Here is a 24,811-nt window from a genome sequence, read left to right on the forward strand (position 1 = left end):
CAACCCCAACTTTAACACCCCCAATGCTGAGAGAGGTATCATCATAGCACAACCAACTGAGCCGGACATTGTGGATGTACTTATAAAAAAAAAACCAAAAAGCTTGGGGTCTTGTACGACAATGGGAAGCGAAATACAAACAGTTGGAAGAATCATGGGAGTTGAGGGCAAGGGTGATTGCTGCCCTTGAAGCAAAACAATTTGACCAATCGGGCCCATCCAATATGGACATGGACATGAAAAATTGCATGGAGTGGAAAGATAAAGAAATTCAGCGGCTGACAAAGTTGGTCGTGAACTTGGAATGTGAAAAAACAATTCTTCAAGTCCTTTTTGGCGATCAGTCCGTCCACATTATCACTCAAGTTGAAGTACAAAAGGTTCATGACAGCCTTAACAAGCATCCCGCTGCAGCATTGGAACACATTATCAGCCCACCATCGAGGGTAAAGCACATCAAGCAGAAAGTGAGGAAAGAGCACCGGTTGGATGAGTTTGAATACCCCAACTTGCCTGGTCAAAAGAAAGGGAAAGAGGGAGCTGAAGAGCAATCCCATGCAATCCAAATTGCACAAGATTTAGACAAGCATCCACAGAAAAGGAGCCAACAAAAAAAAAAGTTAACCTTGAACAACAAACTCAAGGTTTAGGCCAGCATGAGCGAACTCAACAAGCAGAAGGTCTAAAATTTGCACAAGAATGGCGGTGATGAGTAAGTGATCTTACATATCCCCAACTGAATTTTCTTTTTTTTTTTTCTCATGTTCAGTTCACATACATACTTAATAAATTAGATCATTTCATAAATGTGCAATGTTGACATTAACATTTTCTGTAATCACAATGCACAGGTTGCAAGTGTGGTGAGGGGACTTGAAGACTAAAGATGTGTATTTTGATGACATCATACATATCATCAAGGAAGAATCAATAACCAACAATGTATGGCAACTGTAAATGTGTACAAAACACAGACACACATAGACATACACACTGCAAAGACACTGTAAATAATGTACTGCCACCCCTTTGTTTCTGTAGGTGATAGATGCATATGGTGAAATTCTACTTGAACTACAAGGGCTAGTCAACCCAAGTTTGGAGGATTCAACATTCATCTTTACAAGCACATGTTTGGTAACCACTAGACTTTTGCTTTGTTTATGTTTTAATAGATGTGAATGTTCATCTCAGCATTATATGCTTATATTGTTAACTTAAATGATAGGCTGATGTGAATGTTAACAACAACATAAAAATGACATATGAGAAGATGCACATTGACAGATGTGAACATTAACATCATTCGCAGTGAAAATTATATGCCTATTATGTTGTTAACTCAAATGATACACAAATGTGAATGTTAACAATAACATAACATATCAGGTGTGAACATTCACATTTGTAATACATTGCATGAATGTTTGGAGGATTCAACATTCATCTTTACAAGCACATGTTTGGTAACCACTAGACTTTTGCTTTGTTTATGTTTTAATAGATGTGAATGTTCATCTCAGCATTATATGCTTATATTGTTAACTTAAATGATAGGCCGATGTGAATGTTAACAACAACATAAAAATGACATATGAGAAGATGCACATTGACAGATGTGAACATTAACATCATTCGCAGTGAAAATTATATGCCTATTATGTTGTTAACTCAAATGATACACAAATGTGAATGTTAACAACAACATAACATATCAGGTGTGAACATTCACATTTGTAATACATTGCATGATTGTTTCACAGGAAGCCACAGACTTCCTGTGATCAAGTACTTCTTTAGGTCAGCCAAAGCGGCTTCGCATTCTTCGGTCCACAGGAAGTCTGTGGCTTTCTTCACCAAGTTGAAGAAAGGTCTGCACTTATCTGAGCTTCTGCTGATGAATCTGTTCAGGGTTGCGGCCCTTCAAGTTAGCATCTGCACTTATTTTGCTAACGTCGGGCTCTTCAACTCTAGGATGGCCTTGACCTGATCTGGGCTGGCCTCGATGCCCCTTCTGGTCACCAGGTATCCTAGAAACTTACCAGATCCAACTCCAAATACACACTTTGATGCATTGAGTCGGAGCCGATATGTTTTAAGGATTTCAAAGACTGCTTTTAGATCGGCGAGATGACCCTCAGGCTCCTTGGTCTTAACGACCATGTCGTCAATGTAGACTTCTACTGTTCGGCCAATCAGGTGTTTAAATATTTTGGTTACCAGTCTTTGGTAAGTTACTCTTGCGTTTTTCAACCCGAAAGGCATTACTCTGTAATAGTACAGGCCTTTCGGGGTGATGAACGCGGTCTTCTCTTCGTCTGGGGGATACATGGCTATCTGGTGGTACCCCCTATAGGCATCTAGGAAGCTCATTCTTCCATGCCCTGAAGTGGCATCTACTAGCTGGTCAATATTGGGTAGAGGAAAGCTGTCTTTGGGACAAGCTTTATTGAGGCTGGTAAAGTCTACGCAGACTCTCCATTTACCGTTCTTCTTCTTTACCGCCACTGTATTGGATAGCCATGTCGGGTAGTGAATTTCTCTAATGGCCCTGGCATCCAGAAGTCTATTTACTTCTTCCTCTACTGCTTCGACGTGCATCAACGTCGGTCTTCTGGCTCGTTGAATTACTGGTTTGGCCGACCTGTCAACATTCAGTTTGTGGCAAGTGACCTCGGGGTCAATGCCAGGCATTTCGTAAGGTGTCCAAGCAAACACCTCAATATTTGTTCTCAAAAAAGCTTCCAATTCTTTTTCCTCTTCCTCGGCTAAGCCCGAGCCAAGAAGAAAGAAGCGTTCTTTATCCCCATCCTGGACGAGGATTTTCTTCAATGCCTCTTCGCTCTTCTCGGTTGGCTCCTTGCAGACGTCTTCTAGTACTTCCACGTCCTCGTCTTCAATTTCTGCATTTTCTGGCTCTCGTATACTGCAGGTAGATTTCATTGCTGCCATGGAGCAATTCTTCACCTACAGCTAATTGCCTCTGACTTCCTCTACCCCATGCTCTATTGGGAATTGCAATAGTTGATGCAATGTTGAGGGAACTACCCCCATTGCATGCAACCATGGCCTTCCCAAGATGATGTTGTAAGGGAAGGGTGTATTGATGATGGTGAATTCTGTCTTGATCTTCCTGGTGCCAGCCTGCACCTCCAAGCTTACTGTTTCCAATGGCCATGTCGGCGTTCCATTGAACCCAATCATGGGGCCATTGGATTGTTCAATGTCATCGGGGTGAAGACCAAGCTCCTTGTAACATCGGGCATACATGATGTCACAAGAGCTGCCCTGGTCAATCAGGATGCGTTTCATTTGGCACTCCTCAACATGGAGGGATACTACCAAGGCATCATTATGCGGATGCTGGACCATCTTTAGGTCGGCTTCCGAAAAGGTTATTATTGGTCCCTGGCACTCTTTTGCCCGATGTCTTTTTTCCCCAACTTGGTAGACATGTTGTAGGTGTTTTACCTTCTGGGTCTCTCCTCGGATTTCATTTTCGTTGACCTTTGAGTGGATTACATTGATTACCCAAGGTCCTTCTGTCTGCGGCAACTGTGCTGGGGGAGGTGGGCCTGCTGGTGCCTGAGGCAACCTTGCCCGTTCTTTCCTTGTCCTGATCTCATCGACAAGGTCTCTTTGATGTCCTTGTCTCACCAGGTCTTCCAAATGTGCTTTCAGGGCTCTAAAACCCTAAGTTGTATGCCCATCTTCATTGTGGTAGGCACAATGCCTGCCAATGTTTCTTTCCATGAACTCTCCTAGAGTCCTCTCTGGCGTTCTGAAATAGGGCTGGTTCCAAATTTGATCCAGGACTTTGTAGATTGGGATTCGGAACACAGTCGTTACTGCCTGTGTGGCCCTTAGTTCTGCTTTTTGTTTGTTCGATCCATTGTTACCTCGGCCTCGCTTCGGTGAGCCGTTTCCGTTCTCTTGTTTTATCTCCTTAGCCCCCAACGTGTCTTCTTCGGCACTGGCATTCTTCTCGATTCTCGCCATGAGCTCTTCCATACTTTTTGGCAATGTCTTTGCCAAAGACTTTCGTAGTGAATATTTGTCTTTCAGGCCGTTCTTGAAAGATACGACCGCCACCTCTTGATTACATTCGGGTATTCGATTGAACACCTCATAGTATCTTTTTGCATAGGCCCTAAGGCCTTCATCCTTGCTGATCTTTAGAGCCATCAATGCGTCCACCCTTAATGGCTGCAGCTTGTTTGTCACGAACCTGGCCACAAACATCTCGGCCAGGCCTTCCCAAGTCTTCACGCTTCCCTTCGGTAATTTGTGAAACCAATCTGATGCAATCTCCCTGAAGGATGAGGGGAATACTTTGCAGAGCAACGGCTCGTTCCCACTATGCAATGCCATTGAATTCAAATATAGTACAACGTGGAAGTTGGGGTCTGACTTACCATCGTATAATTGAAACCTCGGCATACTGAATCGCTTCGGTGCCTCAAATCTGTCTAATTCCACCGAGAATGGTGTCTTCGGCTTATCTGGGGAGGTTACCTCAGCTTCGGCATTCTGTTGCCTCCTCTTGAGGTAATCTCTTAAGTCTTTTTTGCTCCGCCTGGAGCTCGGCTATCTTTCGACTTCAATCATTTCGGTATACTACTCTCGGCCTCGTGGTGAGCCTTTTTCAACCCTTCTCCATGAGTTGTGTCAAAGCATAGTGCTTGTCCCTGAACATGCCGATGTCCTTTGGGGTCTGCCTCCTTTGTGCGATGCGTCCTCCGTGATTCTTCTCTTCTTGATTCTCTTCGTCCGACCTCCCTAGAAGGTCGGTGAGAGTATCTCTCGCTCCCGTTGTGCTGAGGGGCTACGGGGATTGTTTTCTGCCCTCCCTTCTGGGCATTGGCCGGTAGAATCGATGTGTCCTGCAGCGGGAATGGTGGCTGCATAACGTTATTTTGCATCATGAAATTGACGACTGACTGCAGGTCTGCCAATTTGTTTGCCATCTCTTTTACCTCTTCGTCCCTCCGTGGGCACCTATCCTTCCAAACCTGGAGGTCGTCCTCGTTGTAGTACCTACTTTGATCAGGTTTCTTTGGTATATTGCCAGTCTGGCTGACGTCTTTTACTCCATGAGCATGCTCATGAGTTTCTGTGTTGGACCTGTCTCCTTCGCCATCAAGGTTAATAGGTCTCCCACTCCCAGTAGGAGTGTCGTCCCCAATCTTTTCCTTCTATCCGTTACTGGTTATCTATTCTACTTTCTTTCCCACAGACGGCGCCAAATTGTGTGAGTGATTTTCCGATCACACTGCCCAACTCAGTATTCAGCTGGAGAACACTAGCAGAATAGATGACACCTGGCTAACCTATAACAGAAAGAGAAGATTCCGGCGGTGGTTCGTCCACCCGGGGGCACTCCGACGATCAAGTCAGTGTATCTCTTAAAGATAATCAATAGTGCTTAACTCACTAGACAAAATATAAATTGCGTACCTTAGATCCATGGGGGTGCCTCTCTTTTATAGTTACCTCAATCCTAATCCCAATAGAAGCCTGACTTCTATGGATTCCTGTTCAGTACTTACTTTGGACTCCTCAAGAGATAAAGATAAACTCCCTAAGAGCTTTATCCTTATCTTGGCTAAGTCTCCTCTTTATTCCAGGACTATTGTCCCTTTCCTTTATTCGCTTATCTCGGATTCCGATATCTTCGGGGTTAACCTCGGCCCAACCGAGATGACCTCGGCATATTGACCAGGACACATGGCACCTCAGCTGACACGTCGGCGTCTCCTTGCCACGTGTTGGTACTCGAAAAATATATCCCCACAATTAGATATCCATTAACTGAATTCATAGCATCCAAAGAAAAGACAAGTTTACCAAATTCATAAGAGTGTCACATTAGTAACATACATACACACATAGCAAAGGAAAAAATTTTTAATTTCAAACTATACTATTGTTATTGTTAATGCAAGGAGGTAAACATAGCAAATTTTATAAGGCATTAAAACTTGCTTTTGGACATATACATATTTTTCATAAGGTTGGACAAAATGAATGACATGGATTGCACAGTTGGAAAGACTGTAGCAGAAGAAGTATAAAATGATGAAGATAAATATGGAATGAAAAATAACAATATAACAAATTCTCAAAGTTTAACCGCATAACGTATCAAACCAGAGAAGGAATGAATTTTTTTAAAATACTTTAGCTTCCAATTTTCTTTACTTATTTTATTTCAAAATAATAATATTACAATATTAGTTGGATGTTTTATTTCTTCACTTTTAATAATAACAATATTACAATGTTAGTTGGGTGTTTTATGTGATGACCAACTACATCGTGAGTCCCTTCACTTATCGTTCTTATTGGGTTGTTGTGTTCGAAGGATTTTGTTTCTAAATTTTCTTACTTGTTTACTCTGGTGTTGAGTTTCACCTGTTTTGGAGGGTGCGAGTTTGATCCGGAGTGCCAGGGGTTTGAGCCAAGGAAATTCTGGGCCGGAGGACCAGGGCCACACGCGCGGGATATGAGGCCACACGTGCTAGGGAGGGACCGCCGCACGTGCGGGAGTGAAGGCTGCACGTGCGGGGAGACGCTCCGCACTTGTGGGCCTATGTGTAGTCTGAAAATCTGCCGTTTCTTTTTTTCTTGGGCTGAGTGTATATCATTATACACATCTCTCTCTCTCTCTCTAAAAAACCCTTTTCTCCTCCATCTCTCTACATTTCCTACATCAAACCTCACAAAATCTTTGATCTCTCCAAATCCACTGATATTTTGATCCGAGTTCCTTCATCAAAGTTGGATAACTAACCGAGGGCTTCGTTGTGTGCGGTGGAGATCGTGCTTCAACACCAATGATTTTAGGGCTTTCATCTCATTTTCTGCCCCAAACTTGAGGTAGGGAATTTCTTAGAGTTATATATATGTTTTGGAAGCTTTTGGTTGGTTTTGAGAGTTTCTCTTCGATTATTTTAAAAATTGGTTTTTGACTCAATAAATTAGTGGTTTTGTAAAAGAAATTCATCTTTTGTTTCTTTTTAAAAATTCTCTTGAATAATTGAATCACATTGGCTTAAGAATGATATTTTTAGTGAGGTTTTGCTAAGAGATGAGGAAATGTTTGATTTTTGTGAAAAACCTAGAAATTGGGAGTTTTGGAAAAATATTGGGGATTTATGGATTTTCTCGAGTTGAATGAAGGAGTGAGTGAAATTTTTATATTGTTGTTTGCAAATATGACAACTTCTTGATGTATGAGGATTTGGAGACCATACTTGAATTTATTGTTAAACGCATATGCATATGTGGTTATGAATTGGTACATTGTTGAGTTCCATGAAATATGAGAATTGTGATTTTGGGAAGTTGATGTTCAAAAACATTGCATGTGGTCTTGAAATGACTAAAATGTTGAGAATTGCACAAGATGTGGAAATGTTACTACGTGTTGATAGATCGAACTAAACATGTGGCATTTTGTTAAATAATATGGAAAGGAGGAAAATGGGAAATGTGGTTATCATCGTATCGTTGTTGAGATACTTAAAAATGGAGAATTGTTATGAGGCATTGTTAATTATTACATTACATCCTCTTTCAATTAATAATTATACATTTTGAATTTGAGTTTGGAAAAGTTTACATTGAGAAAAGAATATGTTTGAAATGGGAATTATTGAAATGTTTTGGGGTAAATACGTTGGTAAGTCCAGATATGAGGTGTAGATGAATGGATTAAGTTGGCCTGAGTGTCCGGGATGAAAGACTGAAAACACATGCGGAGGTGGTACCACTTCCCTTCCGGTTAGCAACCGGTAAAGTGGGGGTTTTGGTAATGCTAGTTAAGCCTACTTGCAGACACCAACCTAGGGATTACTTGAGTTGTATTTACTGCCCCATTGGATAAAATTATATATTTTATTATTGTTGAGATTTCAAGTTACTGTTGAACATGATGGCCCTTTAAACACATGTAAATGATTTTTTTTTTTTAATTGCCATTGCATGGCATGTGCATTTTACATTGGAAATCTTGCATAAATGTATATACTTTGTTAATAATTCTCTACTGGGCATTATGCTCACCCCTATGGAATTTTGGTGTAGGAAAAGACGTGGTAAACCTGCCAAACTAGGGTGTGGAAGTATGTATTGAGAGCATAAGGCTCTTTTTGTTGTGATTGTAATTTTTGTAAGCCAAGGGCTATTCATGTATTTTGTGTAATCGGGCTTAAGCTTTGGAACTTGTAAGCCCTTTAGGGCATTTACTTATTTTGATTGAATGATTCTACATGCTATGGACTCATGTAGTAGGATGCATTGAATGTATAACTGCATGTGGGATTATTCTTGTATAACATTGAGATTATGTAATAGAATATGTTGGAGATATTTCCGGTATCTCTTAAGAGCCATGGTTATTATTATATTTCAATTGTAAGTATTTTTTTTTTGGGGGGGGGAGCATTACATTTTATTTCTTCACTTATTATAATAACGATATTACAATGTTAGTTGGGTGTTTTATTTCTTTACCTTTTAATTATCAAGTGGTTTATATATACACATAACAAAAGTCAAACAATCTGATAAATTATATATTTAATAGTAATAAGTCTAGCCATATAATATGGATTACAATTATTTTATGCGATTTATTTCGATCTACTTTTAAAATTCTAATACTCAAACATTAATATAAAAATATAGAATAATATGTTAAATTTACCACGTGCAATGCATGTGTACCTCTACTAGCAAGTAAAAAAAGTCATACCCTTTTTTCAATATTTTAGACACCCCTATTTATGTGCAAGCACAAATCTAGATCAATAGTCAACATACTTATATGCTAGCTATCACTATTATTTTTTCTATTTCAAATTTTAAAATTTTATAACTTTCAATTACACATCTGTTTTTAATATACTTTATATTTTTGAAAATAACTCAACGAGATCTATCAAATAAGATCGCAATTGAATATAAAATTATGAAAAATAAAATATATACATATATATATATAAACTTCACACTGTTTTGAATTTGGAAATGTAACTTTTAAAACTTCACATTTTTTAGACATGTTTTTAAAATTTCACATAGTTTTTTAATTGAAAATTTTTTAAATTTAAATTTATAATAGTTTGAAATTTCACATAGTTGAAATGTAAAAAAATAAAAATAAATTTCACAGTAAATTTTTATAGTAAGACAAGTTCTTTCTTCTCTCCCTTTTTTTGAAGATTTTTTTTGTAAGTGATTTTTGTATTTTCGAAGTGTAAAAAGTGCGAGTTCATAATTTTTTATTGAATATTTTTTATAATTTTATAGAATAAAATATGTGAATGTTCACATTTGTTATGAATAAAAATAATATGATTTTTTTTATAAAAAAAATGCAAATATTCACATTCAGTGAATTAGGAAAATGTGAATATTTGAAAAATATGAATATTGTTTTTAAAAAAGTGTGAATATTTATATCAACTTTTACACTTTCTAAAAATTCACAATATTTTATTTATTGAAAATATGAATATTCACATTCATAATTATTACATTCTTTGAAAATTCACACTAAATAAAAAATACAAATCATAGTGTAGAAGACACATAATATTAGATATTCGAATGAAATATTCTCCCGTACTTAAGCTACACATTGTGTTGTGATTCCATTATCAAATTTGAGGATAGTTTTTTTTTTTTTTTTTTTTTTTTTTTAGTATTAAATGGAATTGTAGATTATGAATAGGACCAAATAGAATACAGGGACTTTGGACGAAGAACGAAGAGCATAGTAACTCTTACAATAAGCACTCTCTCCCAAATCATTGTTAATTTGTTACCGATCTTTTCTGTCCAACTACCCCATTAGAAGCCATTTCAGAACCCAAAAAAAAAGTTAATTTTTAGCTTTTAATTTATTTTAGGTCATATTATCTCTCCCATTTTTTACACAAGAGAACAAAAAAGTCAAAAAATTAACTTTTAACTAACTTCCCAAATCACCCCTAAAGAAGTTTAGAAAACCATCAAACCCACTTAGAAGTGGCCCATAACAATAATTTCAAATATAAACCGGGTACTATTATGAAAAATTTATCCATAAATCTTATATGGAAAAATGCTAATGTATTCAGTTCCAAGAATTTTATTTTAGAAAGTTATATTTATTTGATTTGGTATCATTTACATTTAAGTGAATATCATTTTATGATTCATTTTTTCAATTTTCTGATTCATTTTTGGAATAAAAATGGAAAGATAAGGTGTGAAAGAATTTTTTAAAGGGATTGGTGGTTGAAGTGTTGGTTATATTTATGTTAGTGTGGATTTCTAGTGCTACATTAGAGTGTTATGTTAGAATGTTACGTTTAAAAAAAGTACACTAATGAGTTTTTGTGTGTTACATTGATTGGAGTATTATGTTTGGAAAAAATACAATAAGAAATTTTTTTAGAATGTTATGTTGTTACGTTTAGGAAAAATAAACACACTAATAAATTTTTTTAGAATGTTACATTATTATATTTGAGAAAAGTAACTAAGAAATTTTTTTAGTATGCTATATTGGATTGTTACGTTTGGGTGGAAAGAAAAATGCTAGGGACTCCATATATTTTACCAAATGTTCTACAAAATGTTTTACGTGAGTGTAGAACCCACACCATGTGGATCCCATGTGGATTCCATATCCATGTGAGACATTTGGTAAAACATTTGAGATCCCTAGCATTACTTTTTGGAAAAAATATATTGAGGAGTTTTGTGTGTTATATTGATTGGAGTGTTATATTTGAAAAAAGTACACTAAAAATTTTTTTTTAGAATGTTACGTTGTTACATTTGAAAAAAGCACACTAAGGAATTTTTTGTGTATTACGTTTTTTTAGTATTACATTTGAGTATTACATTTGGAAAAAATAAATTAAGGAGTTTTTCTGAAGTATTATGTTTTGTAATTTTAATATTATAAGAAAATCTACATTTGTCTCTCAACAGATAATACACGCATGTTAATACTTAGCCCTTTATGTAATATACACTAAAATGGGACCTTTGGGTCCATTAAAAAAAAAAAATAGAGGATCAAATAGTTCGTAAAATCATTATTTAGGACTTATTGATGCTCCATCTTATTATTACTTTGAGTAATTTTTTAGAAATTTTTTTAATATCATAGACCTATTAAATTCCAATAAACAAGAAATGTAAAGGATATTAACACATTCACAAATTGGTATGAATCCTATATCAAGTAATAATTGGTTCTCTCAAAACTTAGAAGAGCACTAATAACATTATTAAGGTCTCGTTTGGAAACAGAATTTTTTAGTAATTTTTTGATTTTTTTGTTAAAATATAATGTAGAAAATAGCATGTTTGGGATGAATTTTTAATTTTTTACTAAAAGATATGTAAAATGTAGAGAAAAAAAAAACTTTTTAATATACATTGTTGACTTTTTAATTTTTTTAATAATTTTTTAACTTTTAAACTAAAAAGTGATGTTAGTGTACGCCGTCGCTAGCTTTCAAGACAAGACATATTAGGAATGGCAACGGGGCGGGGTGGGGTGGGGTCGGGGATCACACTCCCCGGCCCGATCCCTGACGGGGAACCTATCACCATCCCTGGCCCCGTTCCCAACGGGGATCGGGTTTCCCCAATCCCGAAAATTTCCTGGTCCAAATCTGTTCAACAATATTATCAACAACAACCCCGGTCCAAATCTATTCAACAAGATCATCATCAACAACTTTAAACATCAAAATCATCAACAAAATCACACACACAAAGAGAGACACACACATACATTCATACATACATACATGTATACATCCACAAAGAGAGAGACACACACATACATGTATCTATACACACAGAGGCACACACACACATACACATGTTTACATACACACACAGAGAGAATGACAGAGATCAGCAGAGATCGGCGGCGATGACGTAGAAGATCAACACAGATCTGAGATCAACGGAGGCGATAGTGACTATGACAAACGACGGAAGAGATCGACGACGATGGACGACGTGACTGCGATGAACGACGGAGGACGACGGCGACTCTGACATCGCGGACAGTGGCGGTAGCACTGAGGAGAATGAGATGTGCGAGAGTGAGAGAGAGTAGAAGGAAGCAAAGAAGAGGTGCAAGAGTGAGAAAGAGTATAGGAAAGAGAGAGAGTGAGAGTGAGAGACAGAGGGCATAAATTTTTGAGCGGTATATATAGTATGTTTATTTCGGGAAGGGGGGTAACGGGATGGGGTCGGGGCCGGGGTTAAGGCTGGAAAACATATCACCGTCCCCAGCCCAAAAGTCAACGGGGATTCATTTTCAAATATCATTCTCGGCCTGTCGGGGGTATTATTTTTCGAGAAAAAATCACTCTAATCGGGGTCGGCAAGTCGGGTCCCCGTTGGGCTGGGTTCAAATTGCATTCCTAAGACATATATATGATGTAATGCACTTTCCAATCCACCTATACCAGGAAATCCCAACAAACCAATAAACGGGGTACTCCAATGATTACTGCTATTTTTGTTTCATCTTGTGACTTGTCCATTCGAGTTTAGCTGAAATGACCCAAAACACAAATAAAAGTTTGGGTAAATTACACTTTGCACCCCTATATATTATACTAAATCACACTTTGATCACTATACATGAAATCATAACAGTTAATCTCTTGCACTTCTGGTCAAATCTTACTTTGGTCCTTGCACATGAAATTGTGACAGTTAACACCTGTACTCTTGATAAAATCTCATATTGGTCCCTACACAAGTATTAATGTCTCTTTTCTATTTTCAATTGTTTAAATCATTAACAGAATCTACTCATATGATAAGAATGTGACTACGACATGAGGGCAAGAAAGAAAAATTATCTACATTTTTTACCAATACATTTATCCCAAAGTTTATATCAAAATATGACTGTATTAGGCTAAACAAAACGTACATTGTGAACAATTAAGAAGATGAACTAGGATTTTGCATAAATTAGGATCGCGAAACACTATTTTTCACAGTAACACAACCTTCTACCTATTCATCTTTCTTTCTCTTTGATATTTTTGTTGCATTTTTATTTATTTCAAAAGCTCTATTTTCTTTCCTTTTCGTCCTAATTTTTACCATACGAACATATATATTGTATTATATAACTCTCATGTGTTATCACGTAGGACAAAGTGTATTTGTAGGAAACATGAATGATTTTCCTCTCCTACTTCCATTTCGTAGTCACATTTTTGTCACATGACTGAATTTTGTTAAAGATTTAAAAATGAAGTAATGGAATAGGAATATTGATATTTGTATAGGGACCAAAGTGAGATTTGAGTAAAAGTGCAAGGGGTTGACTGTCACAATTTTATATATAGGGACCAAAATGGGATTTGACCAAAACTGTAAGAGATTGACTGTCATGATTTAATGTGTTACCCTAAAAGTTAACATTTGCTATGGACATTGAGCATTTTGGATTTCTTTATTTAGTATTTTTTTTTTAATTTTCATTTTTAATGAATTTTTTACAAAAAAATTCAAAAAGATTTAGGCTTCTAAATTCAGCTCGACGAGGTGAATAGAAAAATTTAAAGATTTAAAAAAAAAATTTAAAAGTCCAGATAGTTTTTAATCTTATTTTGGCTTTTTCAAAAAAAAAAAAAATAGAATATTTCAATTGTTTTTTTTTTTTTTTAATTTTTAGATTTGTTTACACAAGACGAACTGAAAAAGTAAAAAAAAAAGAAATAATATTGAGAAAAAAAAATTACTAAAGACAAAATAATTTAGAAAAAGATATGACTTTTTTTTAAGTGTTCCAAACAAAAAATTACAATTGTATGTCTGCCGGAAATTAATGTTATTCAAGTTCTTTGTTCTTTTTAAGCACTCCCATTGTTTCTAGTGTCAAATATTTAAAAAATGAAAAATTCTATTCATAGAAAAAATTTATACAAAATATTTACAAGATTGATGTGACAAAGTCATTATTGTAACAAATACATTTTTAATGGGTGTTCTATTTTAAAGTAAACGATCCACAATAAACTACATCATTATATATAAAAAATGGGTTTTTTTTTAAGGTCCCTGGTATTAACATTTTATAGCATAAAGGACACCAAATATTTTCATAATGTCTAAGGTCCCTCAAGTTGATCCAGAGAAAATTGGTCTAGAGAAAATTAGTCCAGAGAAAATTGGTCCAGAGAAATTTCATGGATTCAACCCAGAGAAAATTCAAATTTCTCTGGGTTCAGTTTGACCAATTTTCTCTATTTCTCTAACCTTCCAGAGAATTTTTCAGATAAAATTTATACAATGGTCAAAATCCCAGAGAATTTCTCTGGATAGAAATTTTTTGACAAACTAATTACTACCAAATATGTGAAATGAAAAAATTCATTCTGCACTCTCCTTATGATAATTTATATATAAATGAGTCAAAAACATAAACAAAAAGTCACATTACCCATGATAATAGAGAACTCCCTTCAACCAAAACCGAATCTGAAAGCAAAATACTTGATCCAAATCTTCACATCATCTGATGCAACATAAGTCCTTGATTAGCCAGCACCAACAAGAGAAGATGGAATAGTTGCTGAAAAAATGTAGTCAATATATATATATATATATATAACTATGACTGCCAATTAGGTGGAAGGGAAGAAAAGGGAAGGAAAGGAAGAAGGTATGGAGGAAGCTGCTGTGAGGAGGGGAGGGAAAGAAAAGGGATGGAAAGGGAGAAGGTATGGAGGAAGTTGCTGTGAAAATTGAAAAGGAAATGGAGAAGGTTGGTCCAGAGAAAATGAATGAAGAATTTCTCTGGATCACTCTAAGCCAGAGAAATTCTCTCAAAATCAATGAAATTCCTAAAGAAACATTTCCAGAGAAATTCTCTTTAACCCAGAGAAATTCCTTTCCAACTCAGAAAAATTCACAAAAACTCAAAAATTTTCAAAAAAATCACAAAAACCCAGAGAAATTTCCCTTGCATGATTTCCTCAAAAACTCACTTCAGATTGATGTCCATGGGATTTGAATGATGGATAGGCAGACAAAACACAAGTGTGAAAACTATGAACTGCAAGTCAGCACAGAGAAAATTCATATGTCCAGAGAAAATTCACAGTCTAGAGAAAATTCATCAACGTCCAAGGGGCATCACGATCTCAGAGAACACACTTCAAATTTGCAAAGCATAAATGTTACAGACAATTTCATCAATGTCCAAGGGGTATCACCATCTCAGAGAACTCAATTGCAGGAGTTGCATCTGAGTTGTTCCCTGTGCCCATTGTGGCGATGTGAAAATCCATGTTGTTTAGTACTTCAACCTTACCTGTTTCGACACCAGTTTGAAGTTTCAAAGGCAACTCTAGGTTCCAGAGAACCTCACCCATAGTCGGCCTCTCTACACTATGTTTGGCCAAGCAATTCATGGCAATTTCCAAAAACTTCACAAATGACTCTTGATGTTGTTCCTTTCATACTTGTGTCTACAATCTGGTCCGCGGTACCATTATGGAGGTGAGATGATACCCACTCTACTAAGTTTACATCTTTCTCTTCTACTACGAGATTCATTACCGACTTTCCAGAAAGCACTTCTAGCAGTACCACACCAAATGAGTAAACATCTGCCCTGTGATCCGAAAGTCTCTGTAGCACTTGGAGCACAAGTTCATCGTTGCCGCTGTGCCGAAGAAGCCACACCCATTGGCGTGAGATCACAAAAAGCGCATTCGAACCATCTTCTATGATGGTGAAATGCGATCCTCGCCATGGCAAATACATGGCTTGTTGTCTGATGTACAGAGGCGATGTGGTGCCCAAAGACGTGAATGCTGCGGTGGCAACCATCTGAGGAAGATGTTACCTGCCAGAGCTCTATTGCCTAACGAAGAAAAACTCGATTACTCCATCGCGATTGAGTACGACAGCCCTCCTGTGCCCTACCAGGTCCCCAAGGTCGATCCATTGGACGTCGATTCCATCTCCATTCGCACCACTTCAATCGTTTCCGTTTCCGAATGCGTACCAGTTGTTCATGTTGCTGTCCCGAACTTTGATAGTTTCGGGACAAAGAGTCAAATTTCTCTGATACATGTTTAGGGACCTTAGACATCAAAAAATAATTTTGTAGATCTCTTCCATTACGAAAAGTGGGAGAGGGACCTTAGGCCAATTTTCCCTATAAAAAATTATAAATAAATTTTTTGTTTATATAATTTTACTCTTTAAAAATTAATAGAGGTCTTTCAGTCGCAAAAATCTTTTTAAAATATTGTGTCGTATGAGAAGGACATACAAGAGGCGTGCACAAAAGATTATGGGAGTCGAACTTGGATTTAGTTGATGGATAATTGTCACATTTGTATGGACATGAATTCAAGTCAGAGACAGAGAAGGAAGAAAAAGAAAGAAGGGAAATGCCTGCCTGCAACTAAAAAATTAAAAATTACAGACCGATTGTTTTTACATTTTGTTTCTTATATTATTTTAGTTTCTATATTTTTAATTAGTTTAATTTTTATTGTTAATTTTAGATTTTATTTCAATTTGATATAATTGATAACTTGTTAGTGTTTTTGACAAAAAAAATTATTAATGAATTGGTTGAGGTTATTTCACTAAATTGAGCAAGTTTATAATTTTTTCTCTAAAAGAATGACACTTGTCATTTATGTGGGTATTTTTTATTAAAAAATTATAACAATTATAATCAATTAGATTAAATTAAGACAAATTCAAAAATTCAAAATCAAAATAGAATTAATTGAATTATAACAATCAAAATGATACAAAGATCAAAATAGAGATACTACTGACATAATTTGTCCAAAATAAATAAATAAATAAATAATGGATAATAAACATGCAGGGGAGGAGGAAGACACTCCACTCAAATTGCAAAGACTCACTCACTCAGAATTTCCAAGAATCAAAATTTTCAATCAATGGAGCAAGAGGATATTAGCAACTACACCAAGGTTTGTGTTACAGGAGGCTCAGGGTATATTGGTTCTTGGCTTGTTAAGAAGCTATTACAGAAAGGTTATACTGTCCATGCCACACTGAGGAACTTAGGTCTCTCTCTCTCTCTCTCTCTCTCTCTCTCTCTCTCAGATTGGTTTTTGAGTAGTTGTAGCAAACCTTAAATTTTTATTTTGATGGTTTCATGTTGCAGATGAAAAACCCAAAGTAGAGCTTCTTAGGTCCCTTCCTAATGCAGACACCAGATTAGTACTATTCCAAGCAGATATATACAATCCCACTGAATTTGAACCAGCAATTAGAAGCAGGTATATGTTTTTCATGTAGCTACCCCAATCCAGCACGATTCCCAGAGCTCTCAGGTTCTAATTCATGATTTCTCTTGTTGTCTCTAATATGTATAAATTTCAATGATGTTGAAAATTAATTATAATTGAACAGTAATACATCTGAAGCAGCCATTGCCAGCGCAAGGATCATAGCTAATTCTTGCGTTAGATCACAGACTGTTAAGTGGCTCATCTACACGGCTAGTGTAATGTCATCATCGCCATTGAAAGAAGATGGGTCTGGCTATAAACCCTCCTTCAACGAATCCTCTTGGACTTCTCTAAACCTCTCTTATACTCTCAGCAACGACGTTTTTCTGGTATGCTTGGTTGATAATACTCCAAATCAATCCAAAAAACATATTTTGAGTGATTTTTGTACCAATTCAAAGTTAATTTTTATTTTATTTTTGCATGGTAGGCATATATTAAATCAAAGACATTAGCAGAGAAAGAAGTGTCGAGCTATAATGAAATTGAATACAGTAAATTGGAAGTGGTGAGTCTGGCTTGTGCACTGGCAATCTCTCATACTATGCCGGCTTAAGATTTCTCCAAGAACTTTTGGGTTCAGTTCCGCTGCTGCACATTGATGATGTTTGTGAAGCGCACATATTCTGCATGGAAAAAAAGTCACTGAGAGGTAGATTCTTATGCTCTGCCGTGGACCCAACTATACAAGAGATAGCAAATTACTACCAAGAAAACTATCCCCAACTCTCAAGATAACACCAGAGTAAGTGACTGTCGAACTTCATTGGATGGTGTTTTTTCTTTCTTCAAATACCACCTCCCCCCCCCCCCCCCCCCCCCCCAATGACTTGAATTTCAAGCTTACTAGTTAAATTCAAGGGAAAAGTTAGGGACCATAAAAATTTTTTTTATGAAAATGATTATGAAAAATTTATGATCCTTGGATTACCTTGATTAGTGTGTGGTATTTTATTTTAAGTGTAATCTAAAGGTCACATAACTTTCATGATTATTTTCATGAAAGGTTTTTCATGATACCTAGCATTGTTGTAAATTCAAATTGATCAGAAACTAACAATATGAGTTCATTTTTAGGCTCGTGGGAGGACCGAAGAGAGGAAGCAGCTGTGATTCTACGAAGCTGATGGAAATGGGTTTTCAGTACAAATATGATATGAAGAAGATATTGGATGATAGTGTGGATACTGGTTTCCGACTAGGAGCTCTCCCGCTCAACTAAATCAATTGGTGACCTATATTAATATATAGTTCAAATCCTTTGTGTCTGTTCCGTGCATTTTTCCTCTATTTATAAAATTGTCCTAAAAAAAAGACATTGAAACCATGAACTCCTTTTTGGTTCAATAATATATTCTCACTTAGTAGTTTGTTACAAGATTTATGGAGACGTGCAATTACCCTCTGTATTGCTCCAGAATCTTTTATTTTCAGTAATTTGAAGGGAAATTTTGTAATAGACTATTTGATTGTTGCAATAAAGAGATAAGCATTTAAATGCACCAGCCGTGCGCTTCAGTATATCTACAAATATTGCTGTGACAAAATGAGCCATTGTTTTGATCAACCAACGTTCATTTCATTATTGTTATGTGCCCTTCTACATTTGTCGTTCATTTTTCAATGTTCTTATTAAGGGCACTTAGGGTGTAAGCCTACTTTTAAATCTTTTGGGCTATTAAGCTCAAGGTTTAATTTCTTTGGGCTAGAATGATATAATTTGTCTAATACAACAATTATCTGATGAAATCAACCTATTTGTCTATCTCTTGAAATCACACAATTTGTCTTTTTGTAGAAATTCACCAAGCCTATTTTCCTATATGTTGAAATTTACTAAACTAGTTATCTGTTAAAATGTGACACATGTCACTCATTCAACATCCTATCTGTTGAAATATCACACATTTCTTTATCTCATCACCACCACTCGTAGTCGTTACAAGCCAGTTATTGTTGCTGTCGACTTTTCCGACACGTCGTCATCACCAAATAAGATTTTATCTTAGATATAATGTCTTATACCATTTTAAATTGAAGAGAAAAAGGCCTAACCACTAAGGGTGACCTCTAGGGTTACATCATAAGGAGCTAAGGCTCCAAAGGTCACCTTTAGGTGGTACTACACTGTAGAGCTACTTAACAATGTAGCCGCAATTAAGTCGCGGACTCACACATAGGTGGGGATTTGAATCCACACTCCTGACACTAGGTACGGATTGTCCAGACTTAGAAGATTCATCATACTAATCATATATGATATCACCCAGATAACTTACTCCAAAAAAAGTGAAACACAAAATCTCAACGTTTATACCTCAAGACCTTACACCTCCTGGTTAATCAATTTTCTCTCTTATTGATTCATAGATTATTATTTCATTACATTTCGAGTAGTTGTAAAATCTGAGGATGATTGTAGTCATCCTTTATATTGATTGATTCCCAGTTTTGGTTTTGGTGTGAAAAGCCAGACCAAAGTAGGCTCTTACTGTCTCCTATTAACTTGTCATATTTATTATGACAGACAGAACGACCAACTTTAGGCAAAATCCTAGAGGCTTTTAGCCATTTTGATATTAACCATTCCCTAACTTCAAATGGAAAATTTATGATATGGATTCTTAAAACGAAGCATGTCGTAAGAAAGTTATTATTTTTTGAGATAAAAATTACAAATATTTATAATGCGTTATTTTAATTTGTGATAAAATTTGTGAAGGATCTTATGATGTTCATCCTAAAGTGAAAACTTTACTTTTTGTGGCAAGAAAAGTTATGTTATTTTATAATTTATATTACAAAATTTTATAGTATTGTTATGAATTGCTTGCCCTATGCAACCTCTTGAAGATGGATATGGTAGCATCTCTCTTTTTGAAATAGTAATTTTTTTTTTTTTTTTTTAAATTTGAATTTTCTTACCTTTCAAGATATAAAATTACTGATTAAGTTTTTACATTGAAATTTTTCTAATATATTTTCAGTTAATAATATTTTAGTCAACGAACTAATTAAATTTTTATAATCAACCTTAAAGATAAACAATGTTGATCTTATTAATATTTTAGTAAACGAACTAATTTTAAAGATAAACAATGTTGATCTTATAGGAAGATGTTAGACTTATTCTAACACATTTAAGCTGACTTATATCTGGAGTTAAAACTAAAAAAAAGTTATTTTTTTAGAGTATTTGAGCATATGCACAGATAGAAGGCTTGGTTTGGTTTGGTTTGGTTTATTTGAGCATATGAACCTTTTTGTATAAATAAAAAAAAAAAGAAAAAAAATTTAAAAAAACCACATGAGGCTTGAATTATTTTTATTTTTAAATTATGATTTGACCATGTAAGTGAGGGAGGAGATGGAAATGGGCTATTTTGTTCTTGTATAGTTTGAAAATGGTGGAGCTGAGCCAAACCAAGTGGCCGTACGACAAGTGAGGGAGGAGATGGAAATGGGCTATATTTTGTTCTTGTATAGTTTGAAAATGGTGGAGCTAAGCCAAACCAAGTGGCTGTACGAAGAGAAACTGGGGGGGGGGGGGGGTGGTTTGGATTCGAATGGTGGTTATGATTGGAGTTAGAGGGAAAAAAAAAAAAAAAAAAAGAAGAAGAGAAAGTCAGAGACAACAAGAAAGTGAGCTCTGAAGAGCGTAACAAAATCTTAATTGTTATTTTTTTAATAAAAAATACGAGATGGGTCTCACTGAAACTAGTGTTTTAGTGACAAATTTTATGGCCATTTTGTGGTCAGTAGAAGGGTTGGAAAAAATGGAAGGATGTCCAATAGTGGCAGTCTCACCGGAGGAAGGGGAGACAAGGAACTGGACAAGAAAATATTTCAGAGAAAGATGGGTTTCTTATATATATATATATATATATTCCCTCTTTCGCCAATGAGTTGGATTTAAAATTGAACACATGGCTAATGGAGGAAGAAAGTCTAAGAGATATGGAGGAAGGATCCTCTAGAGTTTTTTTTTTCTTAAAGTTTTTTAGAGTGGTGTATTGTGTGATTGAGATTTAATGACAAGTCACATCAATTTTTCAACATTAAATCTCAACCACACAATACACCACTTTAGAAAATTTTAGGAAAAAAACACTCTAGAGGATCCTTGGTGGGACGATGGTACTGGTGTGGAGGTGAGTTGGACTTGTTTTATAATATATATAGTTGGACAAATTACATTGATAGTATTTATATTTTGTCTCTTGTACTATTTTGATTTTGATATTTTTAATTAGTTTAAATTTAACCTCTAATTTTAAATTTTATGTTAATTTGGTTTAATTAATAACGGCGTTCGTGTTTTTGATACTGAATTGGTTAAAGTTAACTGATTGAATTGAATACGTTTATAATTTTGTCTCGAAAAAATGACATGTCACTTATGTGCATATTTTTTTATTAAAAATATGATAACAATTCTAAGCAATTTGACTAAATTAAGATAAAATTATAAATTCAAAATCAAAATCGAACCAATTGAAATTATAATAAAGATTGATCCACACAATAATTGTAGCCTGAACTTGCCTGAATTACATGTCACCCTTTCAACTCAAAATTGATCCATTTGTTTTGAGAATGACAAGCAACACGTTTTGAGAAAGATAGCAACGATCCTCTCTCTCTCTCTCTAACTTATTCTTATTTATTTATTTATTTATTTTGGATCAACGTTATTCTTCTCTTTGATTGTTTTGTCCCTTCTCTCTCTAAAAATTTCATTTTTCTCTCTACCATGGTGTAAATATCTCATTTTCACTAACTCTAAGATTTCGGACGCTTGCAAGTCTCCCAATAATGAAACGATACTATTTCATCTATAGAATGTTTAAAGAATTGTTTAGAATTGTTATACAAACCTAGTTTGGCCAAAAATCAACTTTTTGCCAAAATGTCCATTTTTCTCCTAGACCCGTTTTTAGTCAAAAACCAACTTTTTAACCCTGGAAAGCCCGATTTTTGCTTTGATTGATAATATTTTCCAAAATTAGTGACCCGATTTGTAAGAAACATTGATCAAAATGCAATTCAGGCTTACTAGTGCCGCAAGCAAGCCAAAGGCGTAGGACCTTGTATCTTTGCATGCATGCATGGCATGTGTACCAAGGCAAAATGTGCGTACACACGTTAAATGTGAGTGCGCACGTTGTTTGTACGTGCACACAATCATTGCGCATGCGCACTTGGTCTATGTGTGCGCACATTGAAGCATCGCAGAGTTATTTTTGGTAACTCAATTTTGGTGCATTTTTTGTAGGAATGGTAGAGGAGGAAGTGATGAAAAAACCTTAGAAGGGTTTAAGAACCTTCCCCCAGCTTTATAAATAGAGCCCCTCCCCCTCTCTTTGAAGAGGGTTAAGGAATTGAACCATTTTCTAGAGTTTTTTAGAGCAAAACACCATTCTTTTCCTTCTTTTTTCTTTAGCTCTGAAATTCCCACACCCTAAAGGAACTCTAGGCCTCCTAAAATACTCTAAGGATTAAAGAACATCAGCCTTAACTTGGAACCAAAGCATGAGGGAGGCTTGCAAGCAAGGAACTCGATTTTTCTTACCTTCTTTTGTATTTACTCTTCGGTTCCTTAAAACTAGAAAGTAACTCTTTGTTTCTTCTTATTTCAGTACATATTATTGTCTATCTTTCAGCATATAATCAAGTAGAGGTGTTAGAATGGCATGATCATCATATAGTTTATCATCTTTAAAAAGTTTTTTTTTTGTTTTTTTGGTCTTTTCTCACATGTTTCATTTATTTTATTAAAACAACATATTTTTAGGCTTATTGTAATCACATAATCAGCATGCATGGCCCAATTTAGGCATTATGTAGGTTAGTTTTGCATTACTTTATGTGTTTCTTGTTCTTTTATGCATTAAATTATGTTAGAACCGTTAAACTAGACCTAGGTACATATTTTGTATGATTAGTTGCATGTCTAGGTCATATTTATTTTATCTATTGCATGTAAGACGCATAAAGTGGCATCCATGTAAGTCCTCTAAATCTTCATAGCATGTGCTTGTGCTTTTGCATTGTCTTTTAATAATACACGTCTATATGCTCTTTATATGCAAAATTGTCTGTTTTAAATATTTTTGTGGATATTGTATATTTTAGTTTATGTTTAAGACCATGGATTATCAAAATCAACTTTTTCTAATGAAGAATCATTTTTTTTATTATTGTATAAATATGGCTTTATTCATGTGATCTAACATATAGGATATTCAATTTTCTTCAAATCATGTAGTTTTAAGTTAGTTAAGGGATTTAGGTCTAAAATGAATTTTTGTGAACAATTAACCACTAAAATCATAAAATAGAGAGTGAATAGAGGTCAATCTTCGGATTGGGTTGTAACGCCCCGAAATAATACACATTCACATCAACAAATATTTACTAAATAGTGACAAAGATCCATCCATCCTTACATGTTTAATGAAACGAGCTTATACAAAAGTTTCAGATGCAAGTATACACTCAATGATAAGAAAAAACCTGAATCTATAGCATGTGAAACATCTAGTTTCAAATAATTAAAATGCCCTTAAGGGCTTACATCTTCCAAGGCAATAGCCCGATTACACAAAAGTGGCCTCTCGAACTCATACAAAAAATAGCCCTTGGCTAGCAATTAAATCACAACAAAATAGAGCTATGTACTCTTCATAATTATCCACGCCCTCAACTTGGCGGGATCACCACTTCTTTTCCTGCACCAAAATCCCACATGGGTGAGCATAAAGCCCAGTAGAGAAATCCCTGATAAATTATATACATTTATGTAAAATATCCAATATTAAATGCAAGTGCAAATGTCATGCAATGCCTTTTCAAAGATAGTCTTATCTCATTACTTTCTTGAAAATCACCATGTTTCCGATGACATTTTTGCCATCTCATCAATTCCAAATTTCCAATTTTAATCATAAGGGGCGGTAAATATAACAAAGGTAGTTCCTAGGTTGGTGTCTGCAAGTAAGCTCAACGAGCACTCCCAATAATCCCACTTTACCTGTTGTTAACCGGAAGGGAAGTGGTACTTCCTCCGCGCATGTTTTCGGTCTTTCACCTCGGACACTCATGTCAACGTATCAGTTCATGTACACCCCCTAACCGGACTCACCAACGTATTTACCCCATACACATTATCGTTGTTTTCATTACCATATATGTATGTATATATATTCCTTTCTTGAATGTAAATGTTTCCAATCTAGATACACAATGCATAATAATTAGTTAAAAGAATATGAAATGCAATGATAATCCATGCCTCATAGTATTTCTCCAATTCCAAGTTATTCCAACAACATTACCATAACAATTACATTCCTCATTTTCCCCTTCTTCATGTTATTTCATAAAATGGTACAAGGTTGCTATCATGGATCTTTATACAACAATGAACCTACACATTCATATACTTTCACATTCTAAATATTTCAAAAGCCAGA

The 24,811-nt window shown here is 35.4% G+C and overlaps 1 pseudogene across 1 annotated transcript; it reads left to right on the plus strand.

The window, feature by feature from the left end:
* The first annotated feature begins 16,875 nt into the window (after nucleotides 1-16,875).
* Nucleotides 16,876-18,554, plus strand: LOC114301145 (NADPH HC-toxin reductase 1-like; annotated as a pseudogene). The gene is made up of 5 exons (XR_014349103.1): nucleotides 16,876-17,109; nucleotides 17,210-17,324; nucleotides 17,458-17,665; nucleotides 17,767-18,081; nucleotides 18,414-18,554. The product of XR_014349103.1 is annotated as an NADPH HC-toxin reductase 1-like (transcript).
* Nucleotides 18,555-24,811: the final 6,257 nt, after the last annotated feature.

Source organism: Camellia sinensis, chromosome 13, assembly GCF_055761805.1.
Source record: "Camellia sinensis isolate YWXY chromosome 13, ASM5576180v1, whole genome shotgun sequence".
Taxonomy (NCBI): Eukaryota; Viridiplantae; Streptophyta; class Magnoliopsida; order Ericales; family Theaceae; genus Camellia; species Camellia sinensis.